The 20489-nt window shown below is 41.4% G+C and overlaps 1 pseudogene; it reads right to left on the bottom strand.

The window, feature by feature from the left end:
- Positions 1–20489, bottom strand: part of LOC109393948 (BMP/retinoic acid-inducible neural-specific protein 3 pseudogene) — a 23262-nt pseudogene that overhangs the window by 2107 nt on the left and 666 nt on the right.

Genomic DNA, 20489 nt, shown 5'->3' with positions numbered 1-20489 from the left:
GCGGCGCCCCGGGACCCCCCTGAGGCCAGCGCCCCGCGGCACTGCCGGGGCCCCGTCCGCGGCTCCTCCGGCCCCCTTCTTCGCCACTGCTCCGGGGCCCCCCGGCCTCCTCCCCGGACCGCCCACCTGCCGCCCTCCCGGCTCCGCCAGGCGGCCGTGTCCTCACTTGCAAACTTCCACACTACCATTGGAGACTCCATATCCCACCCATTCCTTGCCCTGCGCTGTTCGGAGCTGCACCCGCTGCCGCAAGCCCACATCCACAACCCACTCTCGGGGACAGAACCATACACAACTCTTTCCTTCTTCACCCTCCTAGAACAAACACCCACTGAGACGGACAACATCCACCATACTTGCATTCCTTCTCACTCGCTGCTTCCGAACACTCTGGACACCATCTATCTATCTATCTCGTCCACCCTGATGATCACAACTGACAGTTGCTTCTCAGTGTACCACTCTTCACATATCTACTTGGCTTCACTAGCATTTCTACATTGTCCCCAGCACTCGGCCTACTCATGCTGCACATTGAGGCTCTCACTTCATTCCTGTGCCCCACCTTATTTCAACTCCCCTGGGTAGCTTCACCCTCTCAGTCAAATACTGAAGGAGACGTGTGTGCCTGCGCAGTCAGGTCACCGCTGTTCTCGTGCCGCGCTCCCAAATCCGCCCCCGTTGCACCCCTTCCATGCCCTGCACTTCCCAGGGACAAAGGGCGACATTCACGTTTCCAGTAGGGCCTTCCTGTTAGAAATAGCCACCCTCGGACTACTGGGAGTGCATACAGACAAAACGTACATCTACTGTTTATATTCCTCCATCAATACTTGTGTCCTCAGCAGCGCCTATAATAAACAAAGGGGACCCTAGAAACCGAAAGTCCAAAATGAAAGAGAACGTACCACACATGCCACAGACACACCACGGATGGCACAAGTATACTATGAAGACATACATACTACCAAACGCTATAACGTACAAAACACAGCCATACTCTTAGAAACACATAGCCTTGCTAGACTGAATCGCGACCTGGAAAATCTCAGTACACTGACCCACAATAAAGGCATGGACCCAGTCATCCCAACACTCCATGTCCAGATGGCTTCCTAGTGAATTTCTACCAAATGCTCAAAGATAGTTTCCTATCTGTCCTACCCACACTCTTCCAAAATACTGAGCAAGAGGCACTACTTCCTACCTCACTCTTTGCATCAGACCAACATGACCCTGATACGAAAACCTACTCAGCATAATACACAAAAACAAAATTACAGACCACTACTGCTTAGGAACGCAGATGCCAAACCCCTAAACAACATTCGAGCAAATCCAACACAACACTCCCTGAAACAGATGACCCATCAAGACAGGAGTTCATCCCAGGGGCATGACAACAGTCCCACACACGCATATCAATCAATGCACTACACCACAGAAACAAAACATAACAATCCAACCATTATATCTATAGATACACGAAAAACCTCTCACAAGATACACTATCCATCTATGATTACCTCACGTAACACAATCAGTATATCTCACCATAATAAAGGCCCCATAGTGACAGAGCCTCACCTACTATCATCATGAATGCTGAACACCTGAGGCCCTTCACTCGATCTCCAACAACATGACAGCACTGTCACTACTGCTCTTCAACATAGTATTCGAAGTCCTGGCCAAAGCACTCACACAACACTCAGGAATACAAGGCATCCCACTTGACACTGAAGACGTTAGTGACATGGTCACTTTTTGCAAAGCACATCATTGTTTCTATAGATTGCCCTAAACTCCCCCCAAAACCTTCTAAAAACAACAAACACACACATTGCATTGCTATAGACTAACAAACAATTTTTCCAGGAAAGGAAAAAACAATACCTTGATATTACATTTCTCCTCACAAGATATGAAGGACCTATACACTACAAACTTCAACATTTTTCAATGAACTGGAAAGATACTCTGTGTTCATCAGTCAGAAAAATCAACACAGTTAAAATGGCCATTGTACCCAAAGCAAGAGAGACTTCATGCAATCCACATCACAATCCCTAGGGCAGTTTTCACAGAGACAAAACAAAACATCACCACAGTTGCATGGCATCACAAAAGACCCTGCAAAACCACAGCACCCCGAACTACAAAATCACGAACGCTACAGATAGATAGCACACTCCCCACTTCAGCCTGCACTACAGGACAACAATACTTACACAGCATACTAATGGCGGGCAAACACACACACGCAGACCACTGCAATATAAGTGAACACCCACAAATATATGGGGAGACCATTTTGAACACAGGAGCCAAAAACTCACCATGGAGAAAACACTGCCATTTGCAAAAGAATGCAACTAGACTGCTATCTCTCACCATATTCCACAATTAATCAAAAAACTACACATAAGACGAACAATAAACTGCTTAAAAGACAGCATACGTACTACACTTATGGCCCTTGAGTTCAAATAGAACTTTATGGCTTTGACTTTAAAGGCAAGGGCAGTCACAACAAAAATACATCAACGGGTCTATGTCACACTACAAAGCTTCTACACAGCACAAGACACCAACAAACAACTACACAAAGAGGCAACCAACCGAATGACAGGAGACACTTGCAAACAATGCCTCCACTAAAGGGCTAATATCCCAAATATATAAGGAACTCATACAGCTCAACAACAACACAAACGGATCCAATTAAAAACTCGGCCAGGGACCTGACCAGAAACCTCTCCCATCAAAACATTCAAATGGCCAACACATACACGACAACAATGCTCACCTTCACTACTTATTAGGGAAATGCAAATCACAACCATAATGAGGTTCCGCCTCCCACCGGTTAGAATGGCTCTCATCAACAAGACAAACAATACCAAGTGTTGCAGAGGCTGTGGAGAACAAGGAGCCCTCATCCGCTGCTGGTAGGAACGCAGATGGCTGCAGCCCCTATGGAAAGCACTGGGCAGGTTCCACAAAACATTAGGAATACAGTTACCATACGACCCAGCAATCCTTCCCCTGGATATCTACCCAAAACACCCACACACAAACATTGATGCGTCAAAACATATGCATTCCACTGTTCCCTGCAGCATTATTCACGGTGGCCAAGACCTACAGACCGCCCAAGTGTCCCAGGATAGATAATCGGAGAAAGAAGGCATGGTAGCTATACACAATGGAATACTACTCGGCCATAAGAAAACATGAAATACTGCCAGTTATTCTGCTAAGTGAAATCAGTCAGGTCAAACTTGACAACTCCAGCGGTAAAAACGCAATGTGATATATAGATGATGTATTCTGCAAAGGTACACTTGAAATCTATGTAGCTTAACCATTGTCGCCCCAATACCTTTACCTTACACATTGTATGTGTGTATATATGAGGGTAGACTGAAACAAAGAATGTGTATATGCTGAACACTGGTAAAATACAGCTATGACTCTCTGTAAATCATCAATAAAACCAGCTTATGAAGACACGCAGAACAGTACTTACTTTATATATAAATATATACCTCCCTGCCCATCGTCCCTTGGCAGCGTCACTGTTTGTTTACAGTAAGCTCTCCAGTTGTCCCAAATTCCGTAAGTTCTTTATTTGCACTCCTGACATGTACTTCATACTGCTGTTTTCCACTTACAATCCATTATTGTGGACTTGCTTACACTCCATTTGCCCCATTGACTATAACATCCAGCTTGTCAGAACCCTGCACACTTTCTTTACATTTGTAGATCCAGTGCCTAGTACAATGCCTAGAGATCACAGCCCTGTAATACTTACTGAATAGTGAATTACCGAAACACTTAATCACTAATTGCAAGTGAAATTTAAATGCCTAAACCACACATTTATAACACCTGTGAAGACCGACCTCTCACCTTCCTTTCTCCCTCTCTCCCATCCTTTCTGCAGTTCTATTTATGTCTATCTAATAAAAAGAATCTAATTTATATCTACATATATCTGGATGGAAGATTCCATTTTCTTCCCTGGAACTCCCGGATCCATTCCCTGAGCCACTTCATTTCTCACTCTAAGCTCTACTCACATTTTCCCATCGTAAGGAGACAGCAACAATGACATACATAGACCTAAGGCTAAAGGCACACCTGACAAAACAAGGGCGCTACAGAAAGAAGCACTCAGCCACTTGAGAAAAGCTACGGCTTTTCCAGCTGTCAGAACTTTCTTTCCCACCCTCTTCATGTCCCTGCAGATGCCTATGCGAAGGCATATGTTTTGCCTTCGTGCATTTCTCCTGCTCATGGATGAATACTGCCAATGGGGCCCTATCCAACCCCCGCCCTGCGGACCAAAGAGCTAGCGGGGTTCCTTCCCGGCTGCTACCTATCTATCTACCTGTCACCTATTTTACCACAGTTCTCAATGAGGGAATAGATGTCTCTAGGAAACAGAACTTCAAACATCATTCTTTACCCTTGTAAAATCTCGGGTGAAAGCAGCAAAGTAGAAGACGAAGCACATTTCTCAGTGGAGTACACATGTTTCCTTTCCCCAAAAGATCATGAAGTTTTACTTATGTATGTTTTGAACAAACTCACTGTTTTGTCGTGGTTTCCTTTGCTTTTTTCAAACTTTAAAACACACATATCTTCAGTCTCTTTTGGAACCCAAACTATCACCTGTTATTCTACTTTCCCTTATTATGTAAAATGGGAATACAAGCACAATTGCAGGAAACGAACTCAAAAAGTGCCGGTGCACAAAACAAGTGGGAGGTAAATGTAAACACTTAGTCTTTCTTACTGTCACCATTATTACTACTGTTATCATCTTTTAAAGACATAATATTGCCGACCGTATATTACACATGATTTTTCCTCCACAAAATGGAACATTTCCTTTAATCTTCAACAATTCATTCGTTACATGCATAGCGCACTGTATGTCTGCATTTCACTTTTATCAAAACAGACGCAGTTATTCATATCACTATCAAGACTACCTTTAATAGTACACACAGGGCTCTCAGTGATTGTTTTGACACTCAAAACTCTGCAAAAATAATACTGCTGACATTCAGCACATATACTCTGACATGCCACTTTGCACTGAGGTATTAGAACATATTAGTTAATACAAAAACAATTACCTCTGCTCATCATTACATCCTCTCTGAGCACTAATACTCTTATTTTAAAAGTCCCTTATTTCATCCAACCGTCTAATCTTCTATTGCTCTCCAAATCTGTGCAATGTGGATCTCAATTTTAAAGTGTGAACAATATAATCTCAGTATCGTTTTGAAGCTGCATTATTCTGTTGGATAGAGCATTTCATTTCAACCTTCATAGATTTGTTCTTCTCGGACCCTAACACTTTAAACTACACATGAATTTCGGATTAAGGACCCACACCCATTTAAAAACTCATAAGCTGACTATTAGCTCAGTCGTAGAGAGACACACCCAATGCTGCTCTGTCCCAGGTGAGCTGCTCTGGCCTTTGCACTCTTAGCAACGTGGCCTGCGACTCATGTACTCCGGACACACAATAGTCTCACTCTTGCAGATAACTGTACACCCTGACAAAAAGAATGTCATTGGCAAAGAGTCCTGGGCTATGAGTTGCCTAATGGTGTGTGTTTACTTGTACGTGTACACACACACACACACACACACACACCACATGTGCATGTAAGAACACATCCATAGACATATAGACACATACACATGCTTTCAAATTCATAACCTTAAATTTCACTATCTACTGATAATTTTAGCTTTCAGAAGGACAATGAAAAAGTGAGTGAAGCAGTTGAAGACCTAGGTTATAGTCGACAGAAACTATTAGCTGATAGACGCATTCATTTTATGCACGAAGTTTTACCATGTGCATAGTGCTTTTTCTATCAATCATCATTTACTTTTCACAATTCGAGCTACTCCCCAAATATGGATGCTGGTCACCACAATTTCTAGATAAGGGCATGTGTTATAACAAGCTTAAATACCTACAATTTTTTCAAGGTCAAACATCTAGTCAGTGACGACACTGACACTTAGTCCCTGGCCTTTCTTCCTACCAACCCTGTTTTGGATCTGACACCAAAAGCACAAGCAACAAAAGCAAAAATTACTGAGGTGGGACTACATCAGACTTAAAAGCTGCAGCCTAATTACACTGTAATTCTTTTCGTAGTGTGGTGTACACAGAAAACTCTCCTTACTCCTAAAACATTTTGTCCACATCTATGCTGCATTTCATCATGGTTCAAGAAATGCCACTAGACCTCTCTTTCTTCTACTTACGGTATCAAATATGAAAAGACACCAGTCAGCATCCAGGTTCTGAAACACAAGACACTCCCAGAATATCACACATCCTTTCCTGGGAGTGAGGACAAGACATCAACACCCCTCCAAAAACAAAACTCCCACACATAGTCCACACTTAAATTCTCTCCAAAGATTTCCAGCAGTGCAAATATTCTACCCATTAAATGACATATTAAGTTAAAAACCTTTACAATTATTTATATGTACTTCTTCTCACTATGCAGTTACTCTACATGAGGAATACTGACACAAATGCAATTCTTTCACACATACAGGTAAATGAAGCCTCTCCACTGTGCTTTCATAACATCCTGGTTTTCGGCCACCATACTATCTGTTACACCAAGTCATCATGAATCACCGGTATCTCTCCTTACATTTTACTTGGGGTAAGGGATCAGATCCACCTGCGTCCTCCACCAGGTTATTACCGTAACTACCTCAGCCAGCTGCAGGGCTTTGCTAGCCCCCATTACAACCTTCTAAGCCTTTACTGGTCTCAAAATCTGGGCATTCCGATTCCAAATGTGACACCTACACAATTTAGGAGTTTTTAAAAATCAAACACTTATGAAGCGATAATTTCACTTCCTCCTTCACAGGTCTGTTTATATCTGACCCTAATATTTCAAACGAAGTGTAAACTGGATGTGAGTAAATCAATTAAGGAAACGCAAAGAAAGGAAGCCAGAAAAGCAAATTTAAGACTACATTGGAACTGTCCTTTTTCTGTATCTTCCCACCCAACTCCTCCAAACAAAATTGCTAAACCAAAACAGAAGGATGGATTTATGTTTATCGGAAAATGTCAGAGGAAATGCTCTTAAAACCTTCTCAACACAAAATGCCAAATACATATTGCAATACCGTTTTTACAAATGTATTTATACTCTGGAAAAATTATTAGACTTCAAAGGCTGAAATCTGTGACCGTGAGTGTCTCCGGATGTCAAAATACAATGCTCTTAGGAAAGAGAGACAATTAACACTCTCTTGCTCTTACTGCATGCTCACCAAGATTTTTCCTGATGACGTTTGGGTTCCTGTGTACCTTTCCTACAGGAACAAATCTACCTGAACACATAGGACAACTATTATAGGTCACGTAACAGCTACATCACCAAAGAACGATATGGCCTTCTGGGCTCTATGTTGTTCTTCAGAAATTTGATCGACTGAACTGCTCTCTTTAAGGGGCTAATGTCACGGAGACTCTGAGGCTTTATAGTTGTTAGAAAGTGGACCATGGGTGTGGGGGGAACACCAAGGAAATGTCACCTTGCAGTGTTTCTGCATAGGTGACCGTCATGTATAAAAACTCTTTTAAAAGTCACATGCTCACAGCAGTGGCTTTCCATGAACATCGGCTAGTATTACAGATACATCCCTATATTCCGAATCATAAATGTGGATTGTGGTTGTACTACAAAATCACCTAAATAGTGTGTCTTCGACAAAGTCATGACGCATTTTTGTGAAACAAACACATACAAAAAATACGTCATGACTTCTCCGAAAACCCAATAGAACCGATGCTCCAGGCCCTTCACCCTTTCACCTGTGATGGGATGAGCACATACCGAGCTGTGTGCATGTGTTAACAGTTACAACATGTGTACAATGATGATTAACATGAATAAATACACTAATGAAATGTATTACCTTGGCATGGTAATGCAGCGGTAACCTGTGACATGACACTGTTTGTCAGGAAGAAAAACTATCCAGGTATTGCAATGGACTGCCTGGATCCACTCGTATTTCACAGGTCAACAGCCTGTTTCCCTGTGGGACGGGATGAGGAGTGAGTTAGGCATTGGGGAGGTACTGAGGGTGGAGCCACCATTAGGGGATGAACGCCCTGATGAAAGCAACCCTAGAGAACAGCGTCAGCTCTGTCCACCCTGTGAGGACACGGAGACAAGACGGCCATCTATGAACCAGGATGCCAGCGCGCACCAGGCACCAAATCTTTCACTGCCTTGAGCTCACCCTCCTAGCCTCCCAAACTATGAGAAGTACACTTTTGTTCTCTGTGCCATCCAGTTTATACTATTCTTGTTATAGAAGGCTGAATTGACTAAGACAAGTATGATCTAATTTTTCTACCAATTTAACCTCACATTTCAGTCAGGAGAAAATACAATAGAATGAATGCAGTGAGTGACTGTTTAGAAAACAGAAGCAATCCAGTATGTCTGGCCTTCTTCGGACTGATTAATTCCCACATGAGACAACAGCAAACGATGACTTAGCCTAAATGGCCATTCCACATCTATTCAGGAAACAAAGAGTACAGAAAGCGCTTTAGTCCTTGGGTTCTCAGGCAGGCTTATATACTGTAGAATATCTCTTTTTCTTCAGTGCACAAGATGTTTCATTAACCAAAATATCATCAGACTGGGGAAAAAAATGACTGAGTCTGGCTGATATCAGCAGTCACACAAATCAAATGGGTATTCAAAAATTTACTGTTCTTTTTCACTTGCAGGGTAACCCACAACAATACTAATGAGAGCCTCTTATCAACTGGCAGAAAGAGAGAGAGAAAATGTGTGTCACTTGAAGAAGTTAATCTGCGGCGGCCGGGGACAATTTCGTAAGTTTATTCTTAGTGCTGTTACCAGTGGAGCCTTAATTTAACTTTGAGCAGTAAAATCACTTTGAAATCATTTGAAAATCAGGTATTATTTTTTGCTTACCAATGTATTTTAAGTTATTTGCTTTCTTATTCATTTATTACCTTTGTCACTTTTTATCTTCTGATAATACAATGATTCCTTGGCAGATAAGAGGGAAAAGACACATTATAAGCATATCTCTGCTGATATCATGACATGACAATATTAATGATTTCTACTTTTCATGTGTTTACATATGAGACATAGAGTATTCTAATAAAAAACTAGTTTGACCTTATAAAGTCATATGTCATCTGTAAGCCAGGCGTAAACAGGGGCCATTCCGGAGACTGCTCGTCGCAGCTATGGAATGTGGGCATTAGAGGTCAAAGCTGCCTTTGCTCCTCAGGGCCTCCTGAGTAATGACACACTTCCTTATGTGCATCATTAATACTCACACACACATAAAGACCAGTTACTATGTGCCTGGGAATATTTCCATGCTTCACACATAGTAACACCTACTTACTCCTTGCAAGAGCTCTAGGTGGTGAGTACGCCATTCTCCGCATCTACGCGGGAGGGACTAAGGCACACAGTGCGCCCCTCAGGTGACAGCACAGCCTGTCTGCGGAAATTAGCCGGAGCCCACGGTCCTCACCACTCCACTCTACCAGCTATGGTGGCACTGGCCCAAGGAAAACATGCAAAGTGACAATATGTTGAGAAAGGACAATTTTCTTGGTAATTCTACTGTCATTCTCCTTTTTAAGGTGACAGTTTCCTGCAGGCCACATAAGCTTTGGAAAAGCACATGTGAGCTTCTACACTAATTCTGGATGAACCAACACGAAGTAAGGTGAGAATGGACCTCATAGTGGCTTCTCAATATCATCACGGCATTTAATAGTCTCTACAGGTTAGTCAAGAGCTTCTACTAAAACCATATCTCACAGGTTCCCTCAGTCAGGTGTCAGAGAGAATCACACAGTGTAAATGGGATTCTGAGGTGCCTAATCAGGGTGTCCCAGGGCCCGTCTGTCTGCTCATGTGAAGAAACACTGGACCCACTTCAGTTCCTGTTTGGGACCATAATGCACAGATTCTTAGGTCACATAGATCTTCCATGACATGTGAAAATGACTGGACACCTCATTTACAATGGAGTCTGGAGGCTGGAAGAGAGGGTTCTCACGGACCTGTCACTCAACGCACGTTACTGACCCCATGCCCTGTGTCTCCCACTGGAAACGACACCACTTTCCTGCCTCAGCAGGAGGAACGAAGGATTCCTGCTGGTACAGGAAGAGTGCAGCCAACAAGAAGCTGCCATAGCTCGGCCAATGAAAAGTCTCTGTACTTCGAACTATGCAATGCTGCTTTAAAATACAACCTGGACGCATGTAAAAGAAAAGGCCTTTCAAAAAATTAATGTGTTTTTACCCTGGGTTAGCCATATTCCTATAATGAAATTGTTCTTGAAACAATGTCAAATTACTATTGAGAGTTTATTCTGTTTTCTTGGTTTATGAGGATTCCTTTGAATTTCAAATAATACTAGGTTATTAACTGAACTGCTATTGAAATCACCGAGCATTTGTGTGCATTAGCATATTATGCATTCCGTGACTGTGGCACCACATAAGCCCAGTAGAATATCCTCTACATTTCACAATCCTTTCTTTTTACACTGAACATTTTCGAGAATCCATTTGCACGTTAAGACCGTGAAACAAAGTCAGTAAACCAATACATTCACACTGAAGTTCCTAATCCAGTGTATGCCTTTCCTCTCAGTGAATCCAAAGTCTCTTTTACTTTCTTCCTAACATTATTTAGCCTCTTCTAAGAATTGTCTGATTTCTCACTCTCGTTTATTCCCACATGTCTCTCTCCTGTACGTGACCCGAAACACCACCTTCTCCTAGTCCTCTAAATGGAAAGACACATGTCATTATAGATCAAGGCCTTCAGTTCTGCTAAGAGTTGTGTTCACGCTTTACACTCCCCATGAAAGAACCCCGAATTAAATCAAACCCACACTTTCATTTCAGAATTCAATGCATACACTTTCATGCTGAATAACACAGTGAAATTTCTTCATCACAGTGTTAAACACAATTGTGTCAAATCCTTCCACTACTACTCCCACTATCTCATCATTTCATCCCCCCTTCTTTGTCTTAAACCATCTTTGAACACTTGTGCACAGTGCATTCATTTGTATTATTTCACTGAGAGAGCATATAGTAGGGTGGCACAGACTGCACGCGTGACCATAAAGCTCTGAAAAGAGCCAATCGTTTCCACTGCTGAAAAGCCAGAACCTTTAAAATACATGTGGAAAAGAGAGAAACTATGCCAAGTCTATCTCACCGACTTGTGGTACTTAATTAAATCACCCAGATATTTTTACTTTTAAGGATACGGACTTAGTAAGTTTTCATGCATTCATGCATGATCAGACATCTAGAATGCCAGAAAAGTAGAGTTGCGAAAGAATCTGTCAGAATCGAACAGACCCACTTTCTCATTTATAAATGAGAAAACAAACTAACCTCGGCAACTTGCTCTGATCCTCCTTCATCAGATGCAAAACTAAAACCAGGTTGCGTATCGCTGTTACGTTGCTAATATGATGCAACAACGGCTGGATTTGACATCTACACTGGGACCTGCCCAGGGCCTGGTTGGGGGACTTAAAAAACCTGTGTGATGTGAGGATATCTTTACCCTCCGGGTTCAGTTTTCTCATTTACAATACAAACGAGGCTGTACTACACTACCTTGCAACTTCTTTCCAGCTTGAATATTCTCGTTTCTACCTGAAGATTCAATAATTGTTTTCTTCATTACAAATACCTACATAATACCCAGAAAACAGCCCACTACCTAGAAATTAGGTTATAGGGACCATTAGGAGTCTGTTACTAAGAGCTTCATACTAGCCAAATGACAACAACCACCTTTTGTTCTCTTCGAATATTTTAGAAATAAGTTTGCCATGTTGTGCGTGTGTCTCTGTATTTATACTTCACTGGTCTTTCCTCAACACACTGCAATTTCATTACTCCTTACGTAGGATCATATCCCCACTCAGATCCAAAACTTCCAATCATCTCGTTGAGCATAACAGTGTAAATCCTTAGCGTGACCGGCAAGGTCCCCTGGAATATACCCACCATTCCCTAACCCCCAGGTTTCTCTCCCTCTGTCCCTCCCACCAGCTCCTTTGCTCCGGCCTCCGCAATTCTGTTCTGTTTCCTATTCCTGGAACTCGTATCATAGGCCTCTGTGGCTTCCTACCTCACCTCTGTCTGATGTGTCAGGTCCTCCTTTGTTAGTTGAAGCTTTCCACACATACCCTATTGACAACTGTTGGTCCACCCCACCCCCCTTGCACCCTTCTCCGCTTTCTTTTCTTGGACCACTCACTGTTCCTTTTGTTTCAATGTCTCTCTTCACCAGAATGTTAGCTTTACTGAGGGTGGGGATTTTCAGCTTCCTTGTTTACAGCTGTATTCCCACCGACACTACTGAGCTCATAGTATGCACTCAATACATTATGATGAACACTGAATTCATTTAGATAACTTATTAAGTGACGGCCATATTTATTAGACACCAATAACTATGTCTATTCAATTGCCTGTGTTCAATGTACAGAGGGGTCTCTTGAACATAGAAAACGCTTCTCATTAAAGTAGAACACCTTTACTTGAAAATTATTACCCATTCCTTCCCCTTGCGTTCCCAACTCTAGGTTCTATAACTATCAAAACTCACTCCACTCTGATTTCTTTTATCAAGCATTGGAATATTTGGAATAAACGTTCCACTTAGGAAAAATTTTAGAATACAGCACAACTGAAGATACAGGAGAAGGATTTATCACCTATAACTTGACAAACAGCTCTCCATGCCCAGAATAGCATCTATTGCCTTTTTCCTGGAAAGTCCATGATTGTTCCTCCCACCCAACACTGAAGTCTCTTGTCCTCCCATCAGTATCTGGCTTCATTATTTCCCACAGTTCCTTTAAAGCATAGAACATGGGAAAGCAACTTCTATGCCTTCATACGATGTTACCCATAGAAATCATGGTTAAACCATTAACACAATAGCTCAGGGGCCCCCACCAGCTATGCTCAGTGCTTTCTGGACAGAGGGATGTGGAAAAGAGGGGTCTGGAGTGCATAGCTATAGAAAAGCAAAGGTAATTTCTTATTACAGCCCTACTATTTAAGAATATTTTGGGAAAAAAAATGACAAACCAGTCCATTTCGTATCTCTCATTACACATCAACGATGGCGGATGAAACTGGTGTTCTGAACATGTGCTGTGCAGCTTTCCATATGGCTTCCTTACACATGATCGGGGAAGTGAGATTTGAAATAAATGTGTATGTCTCTCTGAGGAATCCTCTGAGAAAGACAGCAACTGTATTACCTGAAACGCCACACAGACCTTGAGCGAGTTGCGTGATGCAGCTTACCTTCACTATTCTACTCACTCTGTTCCTGTTTTGCTCCTTCCACTCATCACCCCCGTAGAGTGTAAAATCCGGGGGAAAATGAAGCTGTTCCCTCAAGCTGCATACATGATTGCTTACACTTGGTGATTTTTATCTACATGATGCTATGTTATAATAGGTTCTGGCAGCCTTAAATTTCTCCTCAGAATCAATGTCATGCTGCTCCTGAAAAATACTAATTGAAAATATGCACCTTCCATAAATGTACTGCAAAGCCACCGTTAATCGCAGAAAATTGATTGAAGTAGACAACACCTGCTTTTAGAACCAAAGGCGCCAACAAATACTGTGCCCTTCTGGCAACTGGGACTACACACGTTTCAGGTCTGCTGTGGCAGGTCACACACGCCAGAAAATGAACTCTCAAAGTAGGGTGTCAACATTAATTTTCATAGTTCTGTAATACCTCTAATCATAACCAATAGGGTTCGACCGAAACACCTGCCATCCTTTCTGTAATGTGTTTGACAAATTAAATTCAAGCTAGCATGACTACCAGAGACCTAGAACTCTACCCTGGGGTAAGTCTTGTCAAGTGTGCTCGCAATGTCAGCGGTTGGTATACACAGAACATTCTACCGGGACTACCCCGATTTCCAATGACCACATTTCCATTACTTTTCTTAATAGATCATGTGATTCAAGAATTGAGGTGACATACATAGGACTTTTTAATTTATGGAATAGTTACCTGAAATTGAAGGGATGCGTTGAAGCTACTAAAGTATCTGGCTATTTGCATAAGGAAATAACTTTTGATTCAATCATGTTCAATGAATTGCAGTGCCTTGTGTTTCTTGAAATTTCTGTACATAACGACAGATTCCTGTTTTTCTACATGACTGTACAGCACCGTGCTTTGGGTATAGAGACACCATAATCTTCACAGTTATTCTCCAACTTAAACAGATTATTACTTCTTTAAATCAAATCATAGTTGGTGGAACGGGAGACATTGCCACTGCTTTGGGTACTTAGGCTCCTCCTCTATTCAAAATAGACTAGCCCTTCTCCACAAGGCCGGCACAGGATATGCAACCAAATCCTTGTCAGTTCACTGTTCCCTGTTAGGACTAACTCTCTCATTGTTATTCAGGGTCAATTAATCTAAAAAGAAACATCTTGTTAGCGACTGTAGAGTCCTATTAGGTTGGTACAACAATAATGGCCATTTTTATCATTATCTGTAACGGCACAACCCGCATTTAGGTTTACACCAACCTAACAGTATCTCATCTTTAAACATTTACATTTTACACATCTCTACCAAAATCTTGCATTAGTATACACTAAACTGTGCACATAGTAAATATTTATTAAATTGCATCTATTATGAAGTTCCTACCCTATACATAAGTATTTAAAGCCTGAAAAGACACAATAACTCCTTTTAAGGAGCCTACATTCAGTTTGTGATAATTTTTCATGTTTAAGTATAAAATTTTCAATGTGCACACAGTAGAGATTCCACCTTAGGTCTGAGGTGCTCCTTCGCCAGCACTGACTCTTAAACGGGCTTATGCAATTCTCTATGCATCTCAGAAATTACACTATAAGGACAGTAACTTCAATAACCTCAGCTGCCATAATCACTAACGAAATGAACTGTAATTCACTGGCAGTGCTTAATACCCAGGCCATCTTCCAGTTTGCCTGAAAGCCTCAAAATAATTATTTTTAATTCTTAAAAATCAGGATCTCAAGAGATTCTACTCATTTGATTAGTAGTTCTCTTCCCTGAGTCTTTTTTAGTCTTGCCGTCTTTTTTTCTCCCTGTGCTGTTGACTTTTTTGAGGAAATGAGACCAGCTTTGTACGATATCGCACTCGCTCATTTGGCTCATGGGTTCCTCATGGTGCTAATGAACTCGCTGCTCTACCCCTAATTAATTACCTGCAGACTCAAAGTTGATATCAAAGCTGTGATTAGATCCCAGTATATTGCGTTTTGAGCTAGACGGTACAATGAAATCTCACAAGTAACTCCAGATATTTACTAATTTTTATATTTAACACTCTGCCCTCAACTCATCAACACACAGACACAAACTCACACAGTATGACAACTCTGATTTCAATCCAAGCTCTGTGATTGTAGAAAAAAAATGTTCAGTGCAAAAAACTTGCCCACACAGTGTCATTAAGCCCACTACAAGGCCATTATGTCTAACCCTAGACTTGTTTCCTCCTGAGCAACCACAATGTCCCGCGGTAGAAAACCCAGCTGGAGCTACTTTAGGAAATGGGTTTGCCCAAGCCGCAGCTCTTCCCAAAGGGCTTTCACGTGGGCTCAGGACAGCAGAAAGGAATGCAGCACTTAGTGAGCAGCTCTTCAGACGCTGCGCCTGAGGCATTCCATTCTCACTCCTCTGAGGTCCAGATGATTCCAACTCTTTTTTTACAGAGCAGATTACTAACTCAGGGAGCTTGTGTAACTTTCCGAATGAGTTTTTGGCAAATTAGGGTTCTGAGCAAAGGCCTTTCTAACCTGAGCACAACCTTAGAAGTAGACAGGTGAGAACAATTACAGAAGGAACCGCCCCCCCCCCCAAAAAAAAGACACTAGTCTGCTGCTCTGTGCATAATTCTTTCCTTATACAATATATCTCCTTGCATGGGGGGGGGGGGCTGTAATTCAAATGAGATAATTATAAAAATACAGTACCAAGGCTGCCGATTACAATACCCAGTACTTAATTACAACCCCAGCTTTACTACGAAGTCATGCTAAATTTCCCTCTAAGTTCAGTCTTAAAATAATTACTTTGTGCATAAGCAACGATGTTTATTTATTAACTGGTGTTTCCGTTTTTAAGTTTGTACTACAGTATTTTGCTAAGGACTACATTTTCCTATAGTAGCTAATACTGACTGCCTAGTATGTTCCAGGTACATTTCTAAACACCTGATCTTTATTAACTCATTTAAGACTCAACATGAACCTGAGAGACATACTAACATCTTCTCCATTCTGCAGATGAGGGAAGTGAATTGCAGTGAGGAATGAAGTAATTTGGAACATGAACACGGAAATGGATGAGCTGGGATTTACACAGGCAATAGGATACCCTTATGCACTACTTAATACTGCATTTCCATAAAACTAGCTTCTTTTTAAAGGCACAATACAAGGTAGTGGTATTTCCTTCAGGTAATTAAAACTTCAATCAATTCTAAAAGACCCATCTATACATGACAGTGGTAAGAGCATGTGCCAGTACTCAGAAAAAGGAGGGGAAGATAGGGGGAAAAAAATCCTAATAAAAGAGAAAACCTAAATTATACCTTCATTCCTTTGTTCATTCAAGAAACACTTACTGAGCTGACTTTATTTTTTTTTTTTTTATATCCTGGGCATATTCATCAATTCAGAGCTTCTCCCACCATTCATGTCTTCTCTGGAAAAGCTGTGCTTCTACCTAATTGATAACACTTAAAATCTGAACTCTTAGAATCTGTCAAAATAGTATTTGAGAGATAAGAAAACAAAGAATGCTTGCTGCTTCTATGTACTTTTCTAATTTTCTGGTTTGCAGCAAAATACACAACAAAAAACTTCAATTACTTTCCGGGCTACCATTATCAGAATTCACATAATAGTTTACATCTTTTACATATGAGGACTTCTTCATGGTTTCTAAAATTTTAAGATGTTATATTAAACTACACTTGCTTTGTCTTCCCTCTTTCATATCATTTATTGTCCACAAAGTTCACTTTCACTGAATGCCAATGTCTCTATTTTACATAACTTTCTTGTGTTTTGTTCAGAAATGTTACTGGGCAAAGTTATGTGAGGGACATGGAAAACAGCAATGACAAGGTTAACTTGTAGTGTATTTCGATTGATTACTGCCTTAAATGTACCTTTTGTGTTATCAAATCTTCCAGATGCAAGGAACCCCAAGATCTGGAATTACTCGCATTCCAGAAGGAAAACCCCTGTGCTGCCCACATACTATTCAGCCTGGCCCAAGCGGCCACTGCTCAGTACTGCTGAGGTCAGGACCCGGGCCACCATACTCAGTGTCGACTGACCCTCAGAAAGGGGCTATTCGTCTGCCTTATCATTCTGCAATACACTCACACGTCAATGTATGACTCCATGAAATCAAACAAGTACATATCTCATTGCAGCATTTCCTGATCTTTTCCCTTCAAACTGCCAGATGAGAGTTATTTTTTAATTTGTTTGATCTTTTGAGGAGGAGACGAATAACTGCTTTCTCTGGTTATTGTAAAGGTATATTTTAAAAAACCCAAAGGCGAGTGATTAGATACCAGTGATTCTGAATTCTAACAATAAAGAAACCTGAAAAGCTCTGTTCTTCCTCAGCCCTCTTCAGCATTTTCTTGCCTCCACTGCGACATCGTTTCTCTGCAATCACTGCACAATACAGTGTTTGATAATAACGTCTTACCATTCCGTGGAAAGGGACTAGCAAATAGTTTGCTGTATGGGATGTGTGTATTCGAAAATGCAAAATATTAAAAAAAAGGACGTGTACATATTGTCATGATATGTACTGTTTCGTATAATGACAAGTATTTACATAGAATTTTACAAACCTTATTCGACTTAATGCAGAATTTACCTAGAATCCAGTTATATACAAAAGACAGTAACTTTTGTTTTTTTAAATGACCCAGCACTTCTTACTGAATAACTCATCTTCTCCTGCCCCCTCCTTCCCAGTTTGGGATAACACCCCATCATCTATCATCAAATAGGCGTTCCTGGACCCAGTTCAAATGCGTGGGAAAGGGGGTTTCACACGCCAACAATTGTTGGACACCAGCAGAGTTTAACTCAGTTCTGACACTATCTACCTGCAGATCGCATCAGATTACACATATTAAGTGTTCAATCCTACAAGACGCCACCCCCACATACACCCAACCCCCTTCACCGCCAATTGCCAGCTATTCTTACCTGTGCTTCTGACCTACTGGCTATAAATCAGAGCTTCCCATGACCTCCTCCTGGGGTTCAGTCAATTTGCTAGAGCAGCTCACAGAACTCAGAGTGACATTTGACTTACTAGATCACCAGTTTATTGAAAAACTAGTAAGTCAGGGACAGCCAGATGGCAGAGATGCCCATGGCAGGGTGTGGGGAAAGGCATGGGGTATCCATGCACTCTCTGGGCGTGCCACCCTCCCAGCACCTTCATATGATCACCAACCCAGAGGTTCAAAAAGGTAGTAACTTTTAAAAGCAACAGTTGACTTAAGTACATCCACTACCCACACACAATACATCTCTAGGTCTGTAGACTAAAAAAAAAAAAGTATTACACTACAACATCTCCCACAAACTTGAAATAAACTAAGAGAAATACAAATAAGAGGCCATTTAGTAGAGCATGTCATGTTCTCCACCAAGGTGACACCACCAGGAAATGAGATGAAATATAGAATGATGAACAGAACAGGCAGATTTGTAAAGCTGAAAAAAACTTGAAAGACAATGGGCTACTGAATCTGACACCCTGTGTGCTGGGTTGGAGCTGTAGTTAGCTTTGTGAATGGCAGAAGGGTACTAGTATAATCTCCAAGAACATAACAAAATGGGTTCCAGGATTTGGGGATATCCAAATGGTATATTAATAATAGATACACAGTAAAAATCATAAACATCAAAGCTGGATGAATATCAACTGTTGCTTAAAAGCCATTCGCACAGAACATGCTATTGAAATGTGTCTTTACATACATTTACTTACAAAAGGAAATAATAGTTCTATACATAAATGCTAAAAATTTTATTACCTTGTTTCCCTATTTTGTAATATGTTAAAATGCAGACACAATCTAAATTAGATTACTTATGGAAAACTTGCATAAGCATACATATGAAAGTTTTGTCAGTAAGTACTTATTAACTTCTAATTATGTATCTGGCATAATTTCAGATAATATTATGTGAGGAGAGTGGGAAAGTGGGGATTAGAAAAGAAAAACAGATTTTCTTTGTGAATTCCTAGTGCCTATTACACTAGAAGTGCCTAAACATTTGTAATACACATGTAATCTAAATAAAAAGCAAATTATAGGTTATGCTAGTACACAGAGTGTACGAGAAACAATAAGTTACAAGATTAGAAGGAGTTACAAAAATACAAATCATGTGGGTGGAAATAACTAAACAAGAGATGGCACCTGAACTGAGGCTTCAGAATGAATACTGTGGGTAAGTGGGGAACACAAGGACATATCATGTGGAGGGTAACATGTTACACGGGATGGGACACACTACCGTGACAACACTCGTTTCTTCTGCAACTTGGGCCGTCTCCACCTTAAGTCCCATTGTCAAGTCTAATCAGCACGTCTAACACTGAATCCTGGTTTTAAAACTTTTCTGCCATTGCATCCCCTGTTCATCCACGTACATGCCTTGAGCTCCTGCATTTGTTCATTCATATATTGACTCATTTATATCCTCGCTGACGACAGACAGACACAGATATTACACTGGGTTCCACAGTGGCCCCCCAACATTCATGTCCACCTGGAGCCTCAGAACATGGCCTTGTTTGGATATAGCGTCTTTGCAGATGTCATTAACTAAGCTTACATGAGTACATGCTGGATTAGGGTGGCCCTAAATCAAATCCTGGTGTCATTACAAGAGACGGCAGAGACACAGACCCATAGAGGGAAGAAGGTCGCGTGACCATGGGGACAGAGATGACAGAGCTGTAGCTCCAAGTCCAGGAAAGCCCATAATTGCTGGCAACCGCCAGAAGCTGTTACAGCAAGAGGCCAGGGTTCTTCCTTAGGTCCTCCAGAGGGACTATGTCCTGTCAACACCTTGATTTTGGATTTCCAGCCTCTACAATATTCAGAGAACAAATGTCTGGGTTTTTAAGGCACCAGCTGTGGTAATTTGCTACTGTCGCCCTAGGAAGCTCAGAGAGAGAGAGAGAGAGAGAGAGAGAGAGAGAGAGAGAGAGAGAGAGAGAGAGAGAGAGAGAGAGAGAGAGAGAGAG

Source organism: Hipposideros armiger, unplaced genomic scaffold (genome assembly GCF_001890085.2).
Source record: "Hipposideros armiger isolate ML-2016 unplaced genomic scaffold, ASM189008v1 scaffold_398, whole genome shotgun sequence".
NCBI lineage: Eukaryota > Metazoa > Chordata > Mammalia > Chiroptera > Hipposideridae > Hipposideros > Hipposideros armiger.
This window is presented reverse-complemented; position numbering and strand designations above follow the sequence as displayed.